At 42.9% G+C, this 17,386-nt stretch overlaps 1 long non-coding RNA gene across 1 annotated transcript in view; it reads right to left on the bottom strand.

Moving 5' to 3' along the window:
• Positions 1-17,386, bottom strand: part of LOC102497322 (uncharacterized) — a 124,496-nt gene that overhangs the window by 4,737 nt on the left and 102,373 nt on the right. Inside the window, exon 2 of the long non-coding RNA XR_333438.1 lies at positions 7,531-7,986. This is a non-coding gene — a long non-coding RNA (uncharacterized LOC102497322). The remainder of the gene's footprint in view (positions 1-7,530; positions 7,987-17,386) is intronic.

Here is a 17,386-nt window from a genome sequence, read left to right as displayed (position 1 = left end):
CCAGTAGAAGTCAGGATTAAACAGACACCATCCTCAAGAATGATAGGACAAAAAACAGTACAGGGGCAGTTGTTAAGACACTGTAGATGTGTTAACCCCTCAACTCAGCAAGAACAGAATTTAGCCTATGAGAAGCAGGAACAACATTAGCCATACTGATTGTCATAAGGTTAATCATTCTCCGACCCAGCTGTGAGCCTTCAGTATCCAGGGCCCATGCCAAAACCACATTCTCTGGCCAGATTTAGGGCTTCCCCAGGACATCCACATTTTTTATTTCTTTTGTACTTTTTATTCATGATAGAGAGTAGGTGTATGCACGAAAGAGAGAGAGAGGGAGAGAGAAAGAGATCATTACCCAACAGGACATGGTCATACCACTATCCTTTTCCTCCAAGGGAATTCCTAATGGATCTTGGGCACGTGCACAAGAGCCCAGCAATAAGCCAACAGGCCAGGATTCAAAGTCCTGTGGGATGTGGCTTCCTCTGCATAGCACCAATTCACTGTGTCATGTGACCAACTATTCCTTTTTAATACTTTTTCTTTCTTTTTAATGCCAGAAGGCATTTGCACAGAGCATGAGAGAGAAAGGAAGCGAGCATGCCTGGCATATTGATACCCAGGATGGTATTCAAACCCCAGTCAGCTATGTGGGATCTGTCCACGGGACTAGTTCCAGTGTCCATGTTTTGCCATGACTCAGATGTTATCTAGAACGGTGAGAAAACTCAGAGCAAGCAAGAACTTAACAAGAAGAGGCAGAGGAGAAAGTAAACTCAGCAGGTGACCCCCAAAATAATACTACTGACTCTGATCCAAGCGTGAGCTTCCAAATAAAAATTAGAAATGCCTTTCATGGTAGGCTCACACAGGACTTAGGCTGTTTGTTTTTTAAACCACTGGGTTATTCTTAGGCATAGTGTTTCATAAGGTCCCCAAGATAAGCCAGCTGAAAAGGTGAGATACTCGAGCTCAGCAAAAGGACTCTTGGAAAAAATTAGGTCACTCATTGTTCTAAGACCTCAGAGAGCCAACGATCTAAATGGCTTTGCTTTTTAAGCGTTAGACAATTGCTGAGGAAATGGGGTAGCTTAAGGAAGCTCATGCTATGAATCAATGTGGAAAACAGACGTGGCATGAGTAATCATAATAGAAAGATCTTTTCCATATAAATAAGAGACGTTGTAAATCAGTAGGATTTCTGGTACAGACCTCTACATAGATTATTCTTGGCACTTTAAATTTCTTTCCCTCTTTCTCCCTTCTCTTAACTCTCTCAAATAGCCTGTATTCACTGAAAAAAACAAATTCAAAATGCCAAATAAATTTTCCCTCTCACTACAAAACTCTACTGTGCGGGCATTCTGTCACTGCTTGTTATTAAGTAATTTCTGTTTTCAAGGTATAATGTTGTTTTCTCCTTTTCTCTTCTGTCCAAACCCCCTCTGCCTTCTACACTCCGAACCAGCTGTTCCAGGAGACTTGCCTATTAAGCAGGTCAAGAGAAGTTTTACCTACACGTTCCACTGGAACCAGGAAGTGAGGTTAAGTGGCAAGATCAAGGACAGAGCACCAGCCAGGAGCAGGGCGAGAGCCCAGAGGCCCCACCACCCAGGGCTCTACTTGCCTCATTATTACTCTGCATTTCGAACACCCTTGCTGAGAGTGGAGTTCTTCCAGCCTTTATTGTCACCATTAAAAATATTAATGGCCCAAGAATCCAGAAGCCCAACGAGGGTTTTCTTGAAATGCCTTACCAGAGCTGAGGCATGCTCTGTGTGAAGCATCATTAAACTCCACTGCCCATGGATGAAGCAAGAGAAAAGAGGGCTAGAATCCTACTTGTGAAACTAGAGGTGTACTCAAAGTCACCCTCATTAGCCTGAGCTTTTCACCCCTATTACAATCGCACCTCTATTAACAAGGGAGCCTCTTTGCTGAGCACTCTGGTGTCAACATCTTCATCACCAGAGGCAGAGATTGGAGCTGAGAGGTCAAGATGTGTTCAAGGGCTGGCTGGCTCTATTTCCCTGGAGAGCCTAGATGAATCATTCTCCTCTCTCTCTCCATCCCTTGCTGTCTATGCATTGCAATTACTCCCTCCACATTTGTGGCCAAGGGCTGGATTTAGAAGTACCATTCTGCGCCCAGAAAACTGAGCTACGTGGGCTCCAAGTGTAACCCTGCCCTGAGGAGGTCAGAAGCCATGGAGCACTTCCAGGGAACAGTGAGCACTTCCATGGACCAGGGATCAGTTCATGGTGACACTGTCAGTTCATGGTGACACTGTCAGTTCGCTGACGAGTGAGACACTGTCAGTTCAGTGCTGAAAGGGTCAGAGCTGCTGCCTAAACCCCAGGACGAAGGGCAGCAAGGGGTGTGTTCCCAACCCATCCAGGCTCTTTTTTCTTAAGAATTATTTCATTTAACTTTATTTATTTATTTATTTTTATTTTACCAGAAAGGGATAGAATGAAAGAGAGAGGGGGAAAGTGAGAAAGCAAGCTGCTAGGTCCAGGACTCAAACCACAGTCAGCCATGTAGGAATCCAGTGCCCTTAGCCACCATGCCACTTGCTGACCCCATCTAGGCTCTTTTTAAGAACAATAATGTATTTGTATACTTTTTCATGGTATGTGTATATATGTAGATAGATAGATAGATAGATAGATAGATAGATAGATAGATAGATAAAGGTGCTGGATCACACATGGCTGACTTTGCAGTTTAAGTCCTGGACCCCGCAGCCTGAAAAACACACCAGGCATGTATATGTGTGCATGCCCAAAATCCCAAGAGAAGAATGGAGGAGAAGTGATTGCGGCATGACCATTACCCTTGGGAAGTGCTTTTTCACCTTCTCGAGCTCTCACTGTCTGGCAAGCACACGTGCTCTATAGGAAGAACTAAAAAAGAAAGAAGTGGGAACCAGCAGTTAGCGTAATGGCTATGTTGCTGGACTCCCACGTAGTCGACCGCAGTTCACGATCCGGACCCGGTGGCTTAAAACTCACGCCAGGCGCATGTGCGTGCGTGCCCAAGATCCCGAGAGGAGAATGGAGGAGAAGGGATTGCAGCGTGACCATCCCTCCTGGGGGGTGATTTTTCGCTTTCTGTCTCTGTGTCTCTCTCTGTCTGGCGAGCACACGCGCCCTCTAGCGAAAAACCTCTCAAAAGAAAAAAAAAAGAAAGAAGTATTGTATTCATAAACAAAGGCACATGTACACACATGACAGAGAGAGGGACACCCTTGACAGGCTTTGTCACACTGTGGTCGCCTTTCCCCAACCCTCTAGCTAATCAAGATCTTGGGCATGCACACACACTGAGTATTTTCAGGTCAACTTAGGATCTGAACCAGTGGTCAGCCACATGACTTCGAGCACTACAGGTCAACATGCTATTACATATGCTACTGAGGCTGGGCCTGTGTGTGTGTGTCTGTGTGTGTGTGTTTTCTCATCTAAAGCTTTCAAGGACACAGGAACCAACTTACAAGGAATTTTGTTAAAATGCATTTCCTGGGACTGGCAGGTGGTGTGGTAAAGTGCTTGGACTCCCACATGGCCAACTATGGTTCAAGTCAGGGACTTGGCAGTTTGCTTTCTCACTTTCCCTCTCTCTCTGTCTTTCTCTAACCAAATTAAAAATAATAAAAATAATAATAAATGAAATGAAATAAATAATTGTTTTTAAAATAGAATACATTTCCTACCAAGGTTGTGTTTTTCTCAGACCTTTTCCTCCAGTATCATTCCATAATCAAAGGCCACCACGTAACCTGGGCTTTCATTTAACCCTGTCTTGTGATGTCATGAGAAAAAAATAACCTGGAATTATTAAGATGGCATTTTCCATTTGTTTGGAAACAGCCCACTCTTACAGAGGCCTCTATTACTCAACCTAAACAGTGACCATGGCCTCTGAATGTCAAAAAGTAAACAAAACAGACCTGGGGCCAGCAGATGGCATAATAGTTACATCACTGAACTCCCACATAGTTGGCGGTGGTTCAAGTCCCAGACCCAGCAGCTTAAAACTCTCACTAGGCATATGCGTATGTGCCCAAAATCCCAAGAGGAGAATGGAAGAGTAGGGACTGCAGCATAGCCATCCCCCATCTCTCTGTCTCTCTCTGTCTCTCCAGTGAGTACACATACCTTATAGCAAAAATCTCCATAAAAAAATAAATAAAACAAAACAAAACTAATGATTCAAGAAGTAAATTTTGGTGGGCACTGAGAGAAAAAGATTAAAGAGATTTAAAAGAGACTTAAATGTTGATACTGTACTATGTGCCCTGTGTTATAAGCCATGAGAAGGAAACTTTATCTCTGTGATATTCTTCCCCAAAATGCATAACCCTTGTCTAATCATGAGAAAACTTCAAACATACCCAAATTGCCAGCCTTCCTACACAATCGAGGACCAATACACTTTCAAAATGCTAAGGACAGAAAAAACCAGCCTGAAAAATGGTCCCAAAGCAGAGGAGTCCAAAGAATCATGATATCTAAATGCAATGCAGTGTCCTGAATGAGTTCCTAGAACAGGCAAAGGGAAAAGTGAAATTTGAGGAAAGCCCATGAGGTAGTTAATAATACCATTCCAGCATTGAACTCACCCCATAAGAGTGAGTAAGCACTGTGCAGAGGAAGCTGGATCTCACACAGATGGCCAGGGTTCGAGTCTAGGCCCCTGTGATTTGCACAATAGACTTGTGTGTTAGACCCCAGGATCCTGAGACAGTGGAGAGTTGCAGGAAAAAGGATTGTAGCATGACCAGGCTCCATTGGGTATGTGTGCTCTCCAAAAAGACAGAGAGAGACAGAGAGACAGAAAATGAGAAATCACCTCCTGGGGGATGGCCATGCTGCAATCCCCTCTCCTCCATTCTCCTCTCAGGATTTTGGGCACGCACGAACCCATGCCTGGCATGAGTTTCAAACCTATGGATCCAGAATTCAAACTGTGGTCGGCCACATGGGAGTCCTACTGGTCTCAAGTTTTGAGTGTTTTGTTTTGTTTTGTTTTAATTCTTGAGATTTGGGGCACATATGTGCCTGGCATGTTTTTCAAGCTGCGGGTGCATAGATTCAAACCACATAAGTTAGCCATGTGAGATCTGGCTCCCTGAACCACTAGGTTATGGGGCCAGCCCCCATCAGGGATATTAGAAAGTCATCATCTGGCTGGGAAGCCAGCCCCAGGAACCTGAAGAAGCTTCCGCCTCTTCTGCTGACCACAAGGGAAGAATGAGGAAATGAGGATGTCTGTGCTAAATCTGATGGCAACGCCACCCTTCAGCCCTCTCTAGGAACAGAAAGGTTTCTCCTCTCTCTCTTAGCGATGGTTTAGACATCTTAGCTCCTTTCCACCTCTGGTAAGTTGGAGCTGAATGCAGATCAACAGGAGATGTGGGGACAAGTCAAGGCTTAATTTTAAGGCAGACCTTTTTTCTTCCCCAGTGCTGAAGTCTTATTAAAGACACAGCAGGATGCTGACAGGAAACTGTTTGTAAAGAGAAATAACACTTATTATAACAAGTCAGAACAGCGGGCAGATAGGTTTGTTTGTTTGTTAATTATATCTGGTTTTATTTTCTAATGAGGGCCTTAAGAAGGGGGGGGATGTTCTGACAGCTGTTTGAAAACAACTCTTAAATCCTCTCAGAATCTAGGATGATAGGGAGCAGTAGGAGCAAGCACGTGCTATGTATGAAGCAAGAGGAGGTCTCCTCCACCCCTCGTTAGTGATCAGAACTGTGAAGCTTAATGATGGATAATCCTGTGATTGGGGATCTAAATTCCTGTCTTAATTGATGCCTGTGTCAACAGATACCAAAAGTTTTTGTTCACCAGTGGGGAAGGGACTGATGAAGACATACACAGAATGCTTATGTAATTTCCCCATATTTATAAGGCATATTCGACAGCTCTTTTCTGAGTATGAGATTCCCAGAAAGACAAAGTATATTTGCCTTTAGAGGAAGTGTTAACTTTATTTAGATTAACTTTAACTAAATGCCTACACAGCCATGAATCAGAAGGCATATACAACTTTTAAAATGAAGGCTCAAATAAGGGAGAAAAAAAATGCTTGGGGAGAAAAAAGTACTCAGGGAGCAAAATTGGAAGGAATTAACTGGCAACAGTGTTTTTAAATTGCCCTAGGGGTAAATTAAGCCTCCTCTTTTTTTTTTTTTTTTTTTTTTTCCCGGAAATGAGTAATTACTAAAAGGAGGCAGCAGAGTTCATATCTTGGCATTTTTAGCCAGAATTAAGTTTTCACATTACATATTCACAATCCTTGTTTAAAAAAAAAAAAAAGAAGCACTTTACAGTGTAACTATAAATACAACACCTGCAAAACTAAGGAAGATTCCCTAGAGATGGTATCTATGCAGACAAAGTGGTCTGAATTATTTAGATTGGAGCAAAAATGTATGTGATGGATGAACTACAGTCATTAAGGGGGAAAGCAAAGCTTGTTGACTAGATAATCCAATGTATTATCTCAGTTTCCAGAAAGTCTCCCCTTCTCTCCTTTTCCCGTGGCATGACTTTGTCCCAGACCACCTTAAAAACTCTGCTGAACAGTGCTTCCTGCAGGAAGTCCTCCCTGGTCAACTGACAAGAACCTTTCATTCTACTCCTCATTGCCACAGCTAATGAGTCTGTGGTCTGTGTTTGGGCCTTAGCAGCTTGTTTCATGTCATTATCAAAGTGTTCCTATGCCTTTGTTTGTATCTTTATTTCATCTACCCTTAGAGAGAAATTCCTTAAGGATACTGCTGTGGCTTTCATTTGCTGGGATGTCCCCAGGGGGCTCACTGACAGCAAAGAGGCCTCTCAAGAAAGTTACCTGTTGACTGTGTAGAGCACATTTTGCAAAGATAGGCTCAGGCTTTGAGTTCATTCTAACAGTTTGAGGGGTAGAGAGGGGGTATTGTATAAAAGACTTATTTATGTATTTAGTTAGTTAATTTAATTTTCTAGGTGTGTGCACTTTCTGGAGAGAAACAGAAAGAAAGAGCAAGTGAGAAATCACTCCCCATGGGGCATGGTCACATCACAATCATCTCTCTCCTGTCAGGATTGTGGGCACACACACACACACACAAGCACGTAGTGTGTTTTTCAAGCCACAGTGTTCAGGACTTGAACCATGGAATCAGCCATGTGGGATAAGGCCACCTTAAACACCATGCCACAGGCTGGCCCTAAATGACCTTTTTTTTTTCTTTTTTGGGAGAGGTTTTTGCTATAGGGCGCGTGTGCTCACCACAAAGACAGAGACAGACAGAAAGCGAGAAATCACCCCCAAGGGGGACGACCACACCATAATCCCTTCTCCTCCATTCTCTTCTCAGGATCTTGGCATGCAAACACGCATGCCCGGCGGGAGTTTAAGCCACTGGATCTGGGACTCAAACCGCAGTCGACTACGTGGGAGTCCAGTGACATAGCCTTTATGCCAAGTGCTGGTCCCTTTTTTTTAAGTTTAACATAGGGCACATGTACTCACCAGAGAAAGAAGGGGGGTGGGATGGAGTAGTGAGAAATCAGGTCACCAAATCTGAGACTCAAACCATAGTCAGGCATATGGGAGTCCAGCGTCTTAACCGCCACGCCACATTCTGGCCCTGGCCCTAAATAAGATGCTTTTAAAATCTCTCCTGGCCTGTTTCTTCATCTGTAGTCAGCGGAGCGGAGGTAGGTGACAGTTCTTTCCATTTTTCTGCTTCCAAATTGGCTATTCTTTTTTTCATTGAATCAAGGGTTTCTTCAAGTGTGTTTGAATTTTACTAACAAGCTCAAAAACTAGGCTGTGGGCTAGTTGCAAGGCTGGGTCAGCACAGATGTCCAACTCAGGCAGTAGCATCTCCTTAAAGGGACCATCTCCGCCCCGTTGTGCAGTGAAAGCAGAGTCAGCAGCTTTGGGGAGTTTGGCACAGTAAAGAGGTCGGGATTCCTCCAGCATCTCGAGAGAAGAAATAGAATTCTTTATCGCATTCTCGAACCCCTGGAATTTAGGCAAATGACAGACATATGAATACAAGATGGGGATGAATTAAAGAAGAACAGGAGATTGGGAACCGATTTCCTAAGGATTAAAGAGATGGAATTTGTTATTTGAGAATTTCCTACCCTCTCTTTCTTAGTATCCATCATTTTCAGAGCCTGTTCTGAGGCTCATTTAGTAATGCCATTAGGCTTGCCCTCACAGATTCACATGGTGGGGTCAGGGAGGAGAGGAGAAATTCGGTGTGCGGGAACAGATCCTTTCTGCTACCGAGCGCCAAGGAGAGGAGCCCAATCTGCAAAATGTCCCTAATTAGCTCTTTTCCCACCACTCCCTGGAGTCTTCCAGAAAAGCAGGGAAGCAGAGGTCATGTTGACAATGAGGAGAAGCTGTGTGTAAACAAGTGCAGGTATGGCCTTAGGAAAGAAAGCAGGTCGAAAGTTGGACCGATGAAGAGAAATAACTAACCACAGACTGTCCAGTTCATGTAGCTGCAGCCCACGGGGGGTGGGGGGCGCACAGGGCAGAACAGAAAGGCAAATGGAGCAGCAGGCCAGGTCGCCTGTGACAGATTTCTTTTTTCTTTTTTTCTTTTTTTTTTTTTTTTTGGGGTTGTGTGTGCTCGCCAGAAAAACAGAGAGAGACAGAAAGCAAGAAATGACCCCCCAGGGGGCATGGCCACACTGCAATCCCTTCTCCTTCATTCTCCTCTCAGGATCTTGAGCACACATGCACATGCGCCTGGCATGAGTTTAAGCCACCTGGTCCAGGACTCGAACCACAGTCAACTAAACTACATGGGAATTCAGTGACATAGCCATTACGCTAACTGCTGGTCCCAGCCCATGACAGATTTCTAACCCTCGTCCAGAGTTCATCAGCTGTAGATCAGTGGAAATTTGCTACACCTTCCTGGACCTAGTGAAGTGAGTAGGGCTAACTTCAGAATGACCCAGAGTTAGAGAGCCCCACACCTGGTTTGATGTCTGTTGTTATCATCTTCAAAATTCCTTTATTTTTCCATTTATTTATTTATTTATTTATTTTAATTTGTTATAGGGCATGTGTGCTCACCAGAGAGAGGTGTGAGTAGGAGTGTGGGGAATGAGAAAGTAAGCTGTCAGGTCTGGGACTTGAACCACTACCCTGGGGAATCCAGCACTTTAATTACCATGCCACCTACTGGCCTCTTGAAATTCTTAATAACAATGAGCATCACATTTTTATCTTGCATGGAGCTCTTCAAATTATGTAGCCCAGACATTATGTAGAGTGTGGTATTAAGTGGTACTGATTATATTAGTGGATTCATTTATTTTTTGTTGTAAATTATCTATAAATTATCCTATGAGAGCAGAATATGAAAAGATGATGTTTTGTTGTTTTTTTTTTTAAGAGAGATTTTTGCTTTAGGGTGTGTTCATTCACCAGAGACAGAGACAGAAAATGAGAAATCACGCCCCCCAGGGGTGCAATCACTCTTCTCCATTCTCCTCTTGGGATTTTGGGCATGTATGCACTGGGCCCAGTGTGAGTTTTAAGTTGCCAGGTCCAGGACTTGAACTGTGGTCCTCTATGTGTGAGTCCACTGATGTAATCATTAGGCCATCTGTTGGTCCCAAGATGAACAAAAAAAGAAAAAAGAAACAAGCTTTATTGGCAAATGGTGTAGTGTTAATGCTGATCAATTGGCTACTCCAGTTAATTGATAAGGTTAGCTTAACTCTTTATAGATCAATTGCCATAGCAATAAGAGACAATACATTTTAAATTTTACTGAAGGTCTTTTCATCTTTTGGCTTTTTCAGTGCCAAAGATGCTCATTCTAAACTATAATTCTCATTGAATGATACAATATAAATGAAATGTATGACTGTTTTAGTTTCTGATTATCTTAATTATGTCAAGATCATAGTAATCATCATAATGAAAAGCAAACATTTGTAAAGACTTCATGTAAGTAGTGATGTGTGCTAGACTGCAATTTCAGAGTTAGGTTTAGGATCAGGGTCAGGGGTACAGTTAGGGGTTGGATTAGATTAGGGATTTGGTTTATTTGTTTGTTTTTTGTTTTGTTGTGTTTTGTTTTTTGAGAGGTTTTTGCTATAGGGTACGTGTGCTCGCCAGAAAGACAGAGAGAGACAGAAAGCAAGAAATCACCCCCAGGGAGGATGGCCACACCACAATCCCTTCTCCTCCATTCTCCTCTCAGGATCTTGGGCATGCACACACATGCACCTGGAGTGAGTTTAAGCCACCAGGTCCAGGACTCGAACCACGGTTGACTACATGGGAGTCCAGCAACATAGCCATTACGCTAACTGCTGGTCCCAGAGTAAGGGATTTGAATATGGGTTAGGGCCCAGTACCTAACCTGGAGACATATTAAACATGGAAATTTAGGCAGACTATTAATATATACATACATACATACATACATATGTGCACACACATAGCAAGAGGAAAGCGCTGTTAATAAGGGGTAATGAGGCTGGGTCAAAGAATCTTGCAGGAGTTCAGGAGAGAGGGAAACCTCAGAAACCAGAAGGCCAGTCTGCTTTGGTCTGAATGTTTGCAACCCCTAAAAATTCATATTTCGGGGCCAGCAGGTGGCATGGTGGTAAAAGGCACTGGATTCCCACATGGCCGACCACTGTTAGAGTCTCAGACCTGATGGCTTGCTTTCTCCCCTTCCCTTTCTCTCTCTGTTTCTCTCTGGTTAAATTTAAAAACAATAATAATAACAATTGGAATTAAGTAAATAAGTAATTCTTTTTTAAAAAAATTCATATGTCATTGGACAAGTTGGTGGTGTGGTGGTTAAGGCAGCTGGATCCCGCATGGCTGACTATAAGGTCTGAGTCCTGGACCCGGAGGCTAAAAAACCATGACAGGTGCATGTGCATGCATGCCCAAAGCCCCAAAAGGAGAACGGAGGAGAAGGGACTGTGGCATAGCCATTCCCACTTGGCAGTGCTTTCTCACTTTCCCTCTTCCTCTGTCTCTCTCTGGTAAGTGCATACAACCTATAATAAAATTTAAAATTCATACGTTGAAACCTAATCCTCAAATTGATGGTATTGGGGGTGGGGCCTTTGAGAAGTGATTAGATTATGAGGGTAGAATCCTTACGAATGGGGGTAGTGCCCCTATAAAAGAGGCTCCAGGGCTGCCCCTGTGGTGCAGCAATTAAGCACCATACAGAGGAGGCCAGATATCACATGGCTTGATAGGGTTTGAATCCCAGCCCTGAAAGTAATGAGTGACCACATACGACCAGGATCTTGAGAGGATGAAGAATTGGAGAAAGAAGGATTGTGGTGTGACCATTATGAGGTGCTTCCTCTGTTTCCTCCCCCCCACCCCCATGCACATACTCTATCATGAGTAAAGGGGGAAAAATTTTTAAAGGCTCCAGAGATCCAGCAGATGGCATGGTAGTTAAAGTGCTATATCCCACTTGCCCGACTATGCTGTTCAAATCTTGGACCGGGCAGTTTGTAAAACATGCTGGGCGGGGGGTGGCAGGTGGGGTGGTGGTTGAGGTGCTGGACTCCCATATGGCTGACCATGGTTCAAGTCCCGAACCTGACAGCTTGCTTTCTCACTTTCCCTTTCTCTTGGTCTCTCTCTCTCTCTCTCTCTGGTCTAAAATTGAAGAATAATGATAATAAATAAAATTTTAAAAATTAAAAATAGATAAATCTTAAGAAAAGAAAAGGAAAAACATGCTGGGAATGTGTGTATGTGTCTAAAAATTCCAAAGAAGAATAGAGAAGGGAATTATGGCATGGCTATCCCCCTGGGGTGGGGTGGGGGGTGATTTCTCACTTTCCCTTTCTCTGTCTCTGTCTCTCTCCAGTGAGTACATGTGCCCTATAGCAAAAATCTAATAAAAAAAAGAAGGCAGGGGCTAGCAGGTGGCATAATGGTTGGAACTCCCACATGGCCGACTGTGGTTTGAGCCCCGGACCTGGCAGTTTGCTTTCTCATTTTCCCTTTCTCTTTCTCTGTCTGTCTCTCTCTGGTCAAATTAAATAATAACAAATAAAATTAAATAAATATTTTTTTTCTAAAAAAAAGAAGGCTCCAGAGAGTTGTCTTCCTCCTTCCACTATGGGAGGACACAGTGAAAAGTCACAGTCTATAAACCAAAAAGTGGATCTTCACTGGACATCAAATCTCCTGGTGACTTAATCTTGGATTTCTCAGCCCCCAGAACTCTGAGAAATAAATTCTTATTGTTTATAAGCCACCCAGATCATGGTATGTTGTAATATCAGCCTAGACAAAGTTATAGCCTACGTTTCCACAGTCCCCTTGTGGAGTCAGGGTGAGCCCATCATGTCACCTGTAACCAGTTCCTGGTCCTTTTGGGGGGCACCATCCAGGTAACAAATGTAAACACCACACCATGTCATGGGAGGCTCCTGCGAGTCCAGTGGAGATACAGAGGGAGACAAGCTGAGCTTCTGGCCTTCACACGGCTCCAACCCCAGTAAGCAGAGGATGCGTATGTGGGGCTGAAGTTTCACCAGTGAGGCATCAGCTCTGCTCCATGACAGCTGAGTGACAGGACTTCCAGAGAAGACTGGTAAATAGAATTCTCTTTATGGATCGAGATAGTTGAAAAATGAGAAAAAAAATATCAATCAGGGAAATCAAAAGAGGCAGTCTTTCATGAGAAGGAGCCCATCAGAGATTGTGAGGTGAGAACGTCGCTTGGTGCGGAGGCTCCAGTTTGTACTCATTAGGTGGCTGACGGGCAGTTCTAAGGTCTTCCCAACCCTGTTTCCTCAGGGGACTCGTCACAAAAGATAATGTGAGGCTTCTTTTTCTAAAAGCAAAGAAATATGTAGTATCATTTTGTCTCACTTTAAGCAACCCTGATCTTTAAAATACAAGCAAGCAGGTAAATCACTGAAGAATTCTTGATTTCACAAAATGTTCAACCACAAGACAGCCTTAAAAAGTAAACTCCTGGAGTAATACATTTTAGATAGAATTTTACTTCCCCAAAAAAGAGAAAGGATTTATATGCAACATTGAAGTAGCACATCTGCTCCATAAAATCAGGTAGCCTTGCAGTTGATCCAAAGTCATAAATAAAATAAGCAGTCATCCTTCACCAGCATTATTCAATTGAGAGATCTGGAAGCACAATCTAAACAACAATCTTCCTGTCAGTGGCTATATTATTAGACCGCTGCTATCCAGTCTCCTGTATGTTGACAGCAAGCTGAGCTCCTGAAGGAGAAAGAATAAGACAATATGTACCCATGGGATCATTTCTTCAGCCCCATTAAATATTGGTCGGGCAGTATGCCTACTCATCGCTGCTTGGCCTACAGTGAAAAGTCTGAGATAAGATAGGCATGATTTCCAGGGAAGTTCTAGAATTAAGTATTTAGACAGTGATTTATGAACACTTAACAAGTAAGAGATGACGGGAACCAGCAGTTAGCGTAATGGCTATGTCGCTGGACTCCCACGTAGTCGACCGCGGTTCGTGTCCCGGACCCAGTGGCTTAAAAACTCACGCCGGGCGCGTGTGTGTGCGTGCCCAAGATCTCGAGAGGAGAATGGAGGAGAAGGGATTGCGGTGTGACCATCCCCCCTGGGGGGTGATTTCTCGCTTTCTGTCTCTGTGTCTCTCTCTGTCTGGCGAGCGCACGTGCCCTACGGTGAAAATCTCTCCAAAAAAAAAAAAAACAAACAAACAAAAAAAACAAAAAGTAAGAGATGATACTTTGAAGTCAGCCTACGTTTACTGAGAAAAAGATCATGACAAATAACAACCTTTTTTAAAAGTTAGAATTAGTAAAGTTGAGAAAATCCACGTATATGGAACTTTCCTACATGTTAGCTATGTATTTGATTGAGTCATGAAGTCATCATGGACAGATGAAAACAGGATGGCGGTCCAATGAAAATGCAGTTATATGGTTTACATTTTCTTTCTTTCTTTTTTTTGGGGGGGGGGAGTTTTTGGATTTTTGCTATAGGGCACACGTGTTTGCCAGAGAGAGAAGGAGATATAGAAAGTGAAAAATCACCCACCAGGGGGCATGGCCACACCATAATCCCTTCTCATCCATTCTCCTCTCAGGATCCTGGGCACACACGCACATGCACCCGGTGTGAGTTGAAGCCACCGGATCTGGGACTCAAACCGTGGTTGACTGCATGTGAGTCCAGTGACATAGCCATTACGCCAACTGCTGGTTCCATGATTTACATTATCTTAAGCAACTGTCCTAAATGGTTGAAAAATAGACTGAAGTGAACCTGGAGGAAGATTCCCTAATAGGTTATTGCAAGGCTCTATCTTGCTCAACATTTTATTAATGCCTTGGAGAAAGATTGAAAGAGCCCTGCTTTCTTTTCTTTTCAAATAATTATTTTTTTTATGTATTTATTTATTTATTTTAATTTGACAAGAGTGGGTCACAGAGAGAGAGAAAGTGAGAAAGCGAGCTGCCAGGTCTGGGATTGGAACTGCCGTCAGCCATGTGGGAGTACAATGCCCCTAACCAACAGAACACCTGCCTTCCCCCAAAAGAGCCCTGTTTTCAAGACCACATGGTGCACAAAGCTGGAAAGCTAATGTATCAGATAACAGAATCTGAACTCAAAAGTTTTTAGGCTGAGTATGGTGGCCACATGATAGCAGCCACTCATGATCCCGGAGCTGTATGGTAGATCAGGGTTCAGTTCCTGGGTCAACCTCTGCATGTCAGACAGCAACCCATGATCCTGACTAGCTGATAAGGCTGGGAGAAGATGGCAGAGTGAGACCCTAATGAGGGTGCCTCCCCTTCTCTTGTTCTTTTGCTCTCTCTCTCATGAAAGAGATAAATAAACTTTTAAAATAGTTTTAAGGGACCAGGCTCATCGCGCAATGATTTAGTGCTATGCAGTGGGAGCCAGATCCTACATGGCTGACCATGGTTCAACTGTTAGGAGCAGCTCAAAAACAGACTGGGCACATGTGTGTGTGTGCCCAGGATCCTGACAGAATGGAAATATGGAGGGGGAAGAAAGGACTGTGGCATGAGCGGGCCATGTTGAGAGGTACTTTCACTCTGTCTTTCTCTCTCTCTCTCTCTCATATGTACCCTCTGGAAAAGTACAAAAATAAATAGTTTTCAGTAAGGCAGAAGTAAAGAAGAAAAGAAAAAGCAATATACAGCTTATATGGGATAAATGCAATATTTTATATTTAGGGTTTTATACAAAGAAAATACCTGGCTTGATAGAAGGCCCCTAGGTGTTTTGACTGACCACAAGTTTTTACATAGGCCCTAATAAAATATGGATATTAAAAACAACAAAAAGCTAGACCAGCCAGTGGCATAGTGGTGAAAGCCCACTGTGCGGTTCAAGTCCAGGACCGAGCAGCTTAGAAAGAACCCTGCTGGGCGTATGTGCTTGTGTGCCCCAAATCCCAGAAGAGTGGAGGATAAGGGGTTACCAAGTGACCATGCCCTGATGGGGGGGTGCTTTCTCACTTTCCCTCTTTCACTCCCTCTTTCCCTTTTTTCCCTCCGTCACTCCCCACCAAGTGCATGCGCTCTATAGAAAGCATCCTTTAAAAAGACAAAAAGCCAATTTTGGCAGTTAACATTTATTTTCTTGGTTATCAAGGATTCTTATTTTCTTTTTATTTTTCCAAATTTTTCAAATTTTGTACAATGACTATATGTTATTTTTACAAACAGAAAAAATATTCAGTATTTGAAAATATTTAAACAACTGTTTTTACAGACGTATTAGGCAGTTCTATATAGTTTTAGAGGCTGGAACTAGGAAATGTTTTGAGACTTTAGGCTAAATTTTATACTCACATTAAAGTAAGTCCCTAACCCTGGAAGCATTCACATAAATGCTGGCTGACTACAGAGATATCAGAGGATAGTAGCAAAAATCTCTCTTTGCACCAAATTTCCTTGGTTCAAGTCTTGACTGTGCCACTTATTCAGTTAAGGCATGACCTTTAGTAAGACTTTCCATTATTTCTCCATCTACAAATGTACTTCTAAAAGTTCATGGAGAGACCAGCAGATGGCATAGCTGTTACGTTGCTGGACTCCCACATGGCTGTCTGCTGTTCAAGTCCCAGACCTGGTGGCTTGAAAATCACACTAGACATGTCTATGTGCATGCTCAAGATGCCAGGAGGAGAATAGAGCAGAAAGGACTGCAGCATGGCCATCCCCCCCAGGGGTTGGGGGGGGTGCTGATTTCTCACCTTCCCTTTCACTGTCTCTGTCTCTATCTCTCTGTCTGGTGAGTACACATGCCCTGTGGCAAAAAACTCTTTAAAAAAGAGCTCATGGAGGGGCCGGCAGGTGGTGCAGTGGTTAAGGGCATTGAACTCCCACATGGCCAACGTGGTTCAAGTCCCAGACCTGGCGGCTTGCTTTCTCACTCTCTCTCTCTTACTCTGTCCCTGTCTGGTCAAATGAAAATAAATATATAAATAAATAAAGTTAAATAAAATGATTCTATTTTCAAAAGTTTATGGAAAAATGCTATTGGGTCATTGAAAAAGTCATAATGCATTTTTGCATAGAAAACATTAAAAAAAAGTCATGACTTTTTCAACAACCCAATATTAAAGTATGCATTTACTTTAGTGCAAAAAAACTTCATACTCATAACACATTATTTCCACAAACGTTTTGGACACCATTCTTATAAAAGGGTATGATGGTAACTGTGCTTGTACATGGTGGCTAAGGAGTCAATGGATTCATTCACATAAATGTTCTTAAGACAATAGGTAGCCCATGTTCGATAAACATTAGCCATTATTACAGGTCAGAAGTGGGACAGAAAGAATCTCTGCTTTGCTTGAACAATTAGACTAAACAATTACCTTAAGGGGTCCTTCTAATCCCATGATATCATTGTTCTGGTTAGAGAACACCCTTCTTCAGATGGTACTCTCTTACTGCCTAAGCCTGTACTCCTGAATAGAATTCTAGTAATAACAAAACTATTTCAGCAGCACAGGATATATTACAGAGGAGGACATGCCCAAGAATCTCATAGGTGTCATTATCAGTGATAGGAAGGAGGCCCAGAGTGTCACGAGACATGTAAACCAGTCCATGACCTGAAGTTCAATGCCTGGACAAACTAGGGCATGAATGAAATAGCCAGAAAAGAGAAGGATCCAAAAGAATGACAGAAAGCAAAAGTCTATTTATTCATTCAACAAATGCACTTATTGAGCACTTTCTGTGTATAAGGCACTGTGCTCATTTTAAGAACAGAAAACTGAGCCCTAAGAGAGTCTATAATCAGTGGAAAATCGTTTTTATTCTTTTTTTTTTTTTTTTTTTGGGCGGTT

Source organism: Tupaia chinensis, unplaced genomic scaffold, assembly GCF_000334495.1.
Source record: "Tupaia chinensis unplaced genomic scaffold, TupChi_1.0 Scaffold000050_1, whole genome shotgun sequence".
Classification (NCBI taxonomy): Eukaryota; Metazoa; Chordata; class Mammalia; order Scandentia; family Tupaiidae; genus Tupaia; species Tupaia belangeri.
Note: the sequence above shows the minus strand (reverse complement) of the source record. Positions and strands in the feature narration are given on the sequence as shown.